The sequence below is a fragment of the Parus major genome, chromosome 7 (genome assembly GCF_001522545.3).
Source record: "Parus major isolate Abel chromosome 7, Parus_major1.1, whole genome shotgun sequence".
NCBI classification, from domain to species: Eukaryota; Metazoa; Chordata; class Aves; order Passeriformes; family Paridae; genus Parus; species Parus major.
In genome coordinates, this window is record NC_031776.1 from 29,438,767 (window position 1) to 29,444,766 (window position 6,000).

At 40.1% G+C, this 6,000-nt stretch overlaps 1 long non-coding RNA gene across 1 annotated transcript; it reads left to right on the forward strand.

The window, feature by feature from the left end:
* Positions 1–1,408: 1,408 nt before the first annotated feature.
* On the forward strand, positions 1,409–5,090 carry LOC117244723. The gene is made up of 2 exons (XR_004498316.1): positions 1,409–1,553; positions 4,808–5,090. It is a non-coding gene; the product is annotated as an uncharacterized LOC117244723 (long non-coding RNA).
* Positions 5,091–6,000: the final 910 nt, after the last annotated feature.

Here is a 6,000-nt window from a genome sequence, read left to right on the forward strand (position 1 = left end):
GTTTATTTTGAGGGTTTGTTTTCTTCTCTGGCTTTTCTTTTCCATTGCAGTTCAATGTGATATTTGCATCTCTGTTTGCAGAACCTCATACTTGATGTTCACAATAGAAGTGCAAGAATTACCATTTGTTAGGCAGATGCTTTTGAGTAAAGAGTCCTTTCATCTTTTCTAAGAAGCTGAAGTTTAAGCTTGTAACAAGTAAAAGTTGTCTTTTGTGTCCCTTGGTTACTGTGAGAACCAATCTAAGCCCTGATGTAACACATGCAATGGAAAAAATACAACTTGTGTCACCTGAGAAACCAGTTCATAAAGGTGTCTTGCCATCAGGGTTTTAGGAGCTGCTATTTGTCAGTCTTTGCAGAATTCAGTTAGGAAATTGTCCTTAAAAATAGTAAAAAGTTAGAAAACAAAATGTGCTGTTAAATGTGGGTTGAAAAAAACTGATATTTTAAATGAATGATGGTACATTGCAGAGATTAGTGATGGCACAGGAGAATTCTGGGGAAATAATGAGCTGTCTAAATGGTCAGGAAGAAATTTACCTTCATTCTGTCACCTCAGATGTGCAGGAGAGAAAAGTGAGATAATTTACGACAAGGCTATGTACCTCTTAACACTGTAATACATCAAACTTGTGATGTTGTGGCACCAATCACCAAAAAATTCTAGGGTTGTGTCATAAATTAGATTGTGCTGCATCTGATTGGGGTTTTTTGTGCTTTATTCACATCAAAAGGCAATTACATTTTGTGCAAAATTAATCTTACCAGTTTAATGGCACATGTAAAATATGCCTTGTCATTTATCCTTATTAATACTGTATAGAGGGGGTTTCTGAAAATGAGAGCCAACTAATTATTTTGTTTCTTGGGTTGTGGGGATACCCCCCAGGATTTAGTTGTTACTAAAATTTACATATAAGAGATGTGTTTTGAACTTCTTAAGGCCTGCATCTTAATTATCTTAACAGTCTGTAAAAACATCTAAATAATCTCAGCAAGCCAGGGCTCAGCAGATTCTTAGGCAAAACTGTGATAAACACCAAAATTAAATGTGTTTGCATAGGGACAAGGGGGAATGGCTTTAAACTGTAAGAGAAGAGGTTTGGATTAGATGTTAGAGAGAAATTCTCACACTGAGAGTGGTGAGGCACTTGGCACAGGTTGTCACAGAGAAGCTGTAGATGCTCCATTTCTGAAAGTGTTCAAGGACAGGCTGGATGGGGCTCTGAGCAGCATGGGGTAGTGAAAGGTGTCCCTTCCCATGGGAGAGGGATTGGAATTTAATGATCTCTAACATGCCTTACAACCCAAAGGATTCCATGATCTTTTTCAATAGTCCTTTACCTTTGGTTATGAAATAAACTTGGCAACCACCAAAACTCCCCACAATTTAGGTTAATGAGACTTCTTGGAAGATCAAATCTAAATGAAATGATGGAATACCAAGAAAGGGTCTCTACACAAGAAATGAATGACTTTGGAGTAGAGAGCAGCGAGAACAGGATCCAACCCAGCAGCCCAAAAGGCAAAGCCATGTCTACTGAAGGAATGGTGAGTATTTGCTGGTCTAAGCTGGGAGCTCTAACAGACACACAGTAGACACCAGTGTGATGGTGACAAATGCAGCAGGAGGGTGAGCTAAGAGAGGTATTTCCATAGGTTGGCTATTAGGAAAAAGTTTTTTAAGGAGAAAGTGGTAAGTACTGGAGTGGTCTGCCTGGGGAGGTGATGGAATCACCATCCCTGGATGTGTTTAAAAAAAGATTGGATGTGGCACCTGGTGCCATGGTCTAGTTGAGGTGTTAGGGAATGGGTTGCACTCGATCTTGAAAGTCTCTCCCAACCTAGTGATTCTGTGAGGGTTTGGGATGCTCTGGTGCCTGTTGGGGCCTCTGCAGGAACACAAGACAGGACACTACCAAGTCAGGTTTGCAGGCTGAAAAATTGCACCTGGACTGGGCTAATTTTTATTTTTTGTGCCCAACTGTACATTTTCACTGCTGCTTGTAGAATATGATTAAAATATCATAAATGAACATGAGTGCTTAAATTAAAGGGTACTGTTGGCACCAAACAAAGCTATAAACAGGCTGGGAATGTGTGTAGGCAGGTTCAGGATGAGATTTGGAAAAATGTTTATTAAAATACACTCAAGTAGGAGTGGGGGAGAGAAAACTGGAGGTTATAAAGGAGTTATGCGGTGCTGCTTGTAATAATAAGAACAAAGTGAGGCAACACAGCTTGTGCTTAATTGGGCCTGTTAATGGGCATGTTTGTGTGAAAAGAGTCTAAAGAACGTGTTGTTTCCAAAAGTAACGAGGAAACTGCTGAAGAAAGGCTGAAGAAAAAAAATAGTATAGTTGACATGTCTTATATGGTTGGAGTTGGTGATTACTTCAGGGACTGAACAGATATGACAAGTCTTAGTTCTGCATTCCTGCTAATCATTTAAGCTAATTTTACTGGCTGGAAGGTGTAGCTATGCTTTTATTTTTTTGTTTTTCAATAGAAAATTCTCTAGCTAAATTCCTTGTAGAAAGGTTATTTTCTAATGAATGTTTCCTAATGAATGAACAGTTCTTTTTCCTTTGAAAAAGGGTTAAACCAAATTATTTCCAAAACTTTTGAAAGGGAGGGAGATTTTTGTTGTTTGGTTTGCAGGTTTTTAAATGGGGGGGAAGGGAGATGTTTTTGGGTTTTTTCTGAAGTAATATCTTTCTATTGTCTATTAAACAAAATCCTAGCTATTTTTCATTACTTACTGTGTGCTGAATAACTGCAGTTCAGACACTGATTTCAGTTTGCAGGTAGTACACATTTGACTAAGGCTTTCTATTTTTAGGGGATATACATGTCACATCCTGTAATGAAATTGAGCTTGATATTAGTTCAAGCCCAATATCAAGCCAAAGTGAATTAGTTGAAGTGTCAGAAGCCTCACACTTGTTCTGTGCAGAAAAGGTAGTGGTGATTAGTCACGTTATGTCAGCTGTAGCAGCTGGACAGGAAAGAGGAATGATTTAAATACACACTGAAAATGAAGATAGCACTGCTTTTCCTATTAGGCTGTTTGCAGGACTGATGCATGAAAACATTTGCTTGTTCTTCAGCACTCAGAGTTGTTTTCACCTACAACAGCTGAGAGAGACAAGTGATATGATGTGTGACATTATATCTTTACCTCGATGATATGTACTTTGCATTTCTAAGCAATTTTCTATTCAGAGCTTTAGAGCTGAGTTCCTATTACAACATCAAATCAATATCTCAGGCAGGATTCTGACCAAGACTCTGAAGAAAATCAGTGGTTTGGGCCTTTTTGAGGCAACAGAAATGAGCTGAGAACTTCAGATCCAGTTTTAGTATTGTGGCTCTAGTCTTTCCTCAAGAAGTTCCCATGCCTAGGCTATGAGCATTGCTTTGGCTAAATAAATCCACATTTGGACTTAGAGGAACAGAGCAGCAAACAGGATGTTACTGGTCTGCAAGCTCAGCAAAGGAGATTTGTGTGATTCAAACTGGGCTGTTAAATTCATGATCTTTAGCTGCCAAAAAAGCTTCATCCCTCCTCCTCCCAACCTTGCTCCTCTGGAGTCAAAACTAAGAGAATGCTCACATTTTTTTCATCCATGGGGCTGGTATGTAAGGCCAAAAAATTAGGGGGGGAAAAAAATCAGATGATGATATTGAGGGCCAAAAGTGGACACAAGCTAAAATTGAGAAAAACTGCTTTTTAACAACAGCCTTTGAAAAGAGTAGGGCTGATGGGATCTTCTGCTCTCTCTCCACTTTTTCCTCTCTGACAACACTTCGTGTCTTAGCGCATCCCAGATCTGGTTTGGATACATTGAGAATACATTTAGGTACATTGGGAAAAGACCTGTGACTGTCTTTGCCCAAGACCTCTTGGTGCTCCAGCCACTATAAGGGAAGGAAGATGGGGGGAATGAAAATCAGACTCAAAAACAGCAGATCAGTGTTATGTGATATGAAGCTGCATATGAGATCATGGAAGCTGAAAGCTGGCCTAGAAATTATGGTCATGAACAGCTGGACTTCATGAATGCCTCTGTTTTTTAGTGTCCACCCACTGAGTTAATAGAAGGGTTTGAGTTGCAACCTGTCTATTTCCACTGTCTGAGCTGGCTCTTCTAGCCCAACTTGTTGGGACTCTTAAACTGAACACATTTGGATATCTTGGTGTGCATCCCAGCTGAGCCAAGCAGGTGGCTTCCCTGACTCCAGCACCACTGGGCTGGGCTTTACCCTCAATTCAATAAATGCTGAATTCGGTCAAGTTCTTCTTTAATGAAATCCGTGGCAGATGTCATTTGGCTGTGATCTTGTCTGCACTCAGGCCATTTATGCTCTTCTGGCATCATGAAGGAGGAATGAATGGCATGGTGACTCATTTAAAGCTCCTCTGTGCTGCCAGGGTGATATTGTAGGTTTAGAGTAAATGGAATTTCAGGCTAATTTGCTTTTGTGTAAATGGGCAGCAGGGCCATGAGGTTGTTTGGACTGAGCCAATGATGAGATGCTGTGTGAGAGTGAGTCAGCCAACAAGTTTTAGTTGCCCTGTGGCTAAAGGGGACCCTCTGCAAGGATGCAGGAAGATAACAAAGCACTGTGCAGGTGAGGGGGAGGCAGGGATGAGCCTTCCTGAAGACTGCAAACTAGCAGGCAAGTGACTGAAATCTCATGGGAATAATATCCATGACATAATGCCAGGGGATGAAATTGGAAAGAAATGACATCCCTTGGGACAGATTGAGAGGTAGAAAACAATTTACCTTGTTTTCCAGGTAATACATGAATGGTTTGCTGATGGCACTTTGGACTGATGTGGTCTGAAGTTCTCTGCAGGCTTAAGTGACTTTCCCTCCTCTTCCTGAAATAAGAGCAGCAAAGTCCCTCAGAAGATCCTCATTACAGAGGATTTATTCAAGATTTTGCATTTCCATCTGCAGTCTGAACCTCTTCAGTGGTTCACTGCCTCGTGTGGTGTGTGAGGTACTTCAGAAGTAAGGTACTAAATCAAATAAACCATTTTATAGCTGTGTTGCAGAGTTAAATGGGAGCGGCTTGCTGAGACATAACACATATTTTGTAAAAATAGCCAGAAACTTATTTCCTTTCAGTGGTTACAATTAAGGTTTCCTTTCAGGAGAAAGGTGGAAGAAAGGCTGTTCAATTACACAGAGGGCTGCAGAAATGCCATTGAATGAATCATTTAATCTTTCTAAGTACAATCATCTTCCAATTTTCCCTGTTTCGGATATTTCCCATCTTACATGACACATCCAAGCATAAAAGGGAAAGGTTGGTTAGAGCTTCTTTTGTGCTGCCTGACAGTCTGTTCTTGAGAAATACTTGAACACAGAAGTAAGCCCCCCTTGTACATCTGTATTTGCCTAATTCACATAGATGTGGATGGTAATTTATTCAATACCTGCAATATGGGTGTATCAATTCTGGTTTGTGATGTACATTTTTCATCCTGGGGTTGCACTGTTGGTTCTCTGTGCATTCCATTTAGGGCTTGGTCAGCTGTGGCCAGCATAGCTCCCTGAAAAGTAATACCAGAGGGCATCTAGAGTTCCATTCTAGCTGAAGAAATTTTTAGGTCTCAGTGTCCATGAAGAGGCAGTGGCTGACAGATTAGGGTTTAACCATGAAGGAAAAATGTCTTCCAAGCTGCAAACTAACCTGGGAGGTGTAACTGCTGTGCAAAAAGAAGGAATAAATTAATTTTACTCATAGGCTGCTGACATCACACAAGCAGCCATGTCTGAAAATTGTGTACATCTAGAAATGGGATTTATATCCAAGGCTGGTTTTCCACTTTTACTAAATAGTGTCTGTGTAGTTGTGGACTTTTAAAAAAAAAGTGAGAAGTACATAAACATCATAACATGAATTGTTTGCAGAAAGAACGTGTTGCCTTCTTCCTACAAAATAATCATCTGTTTTGTTTATTATTCCTGTCATGTCTATA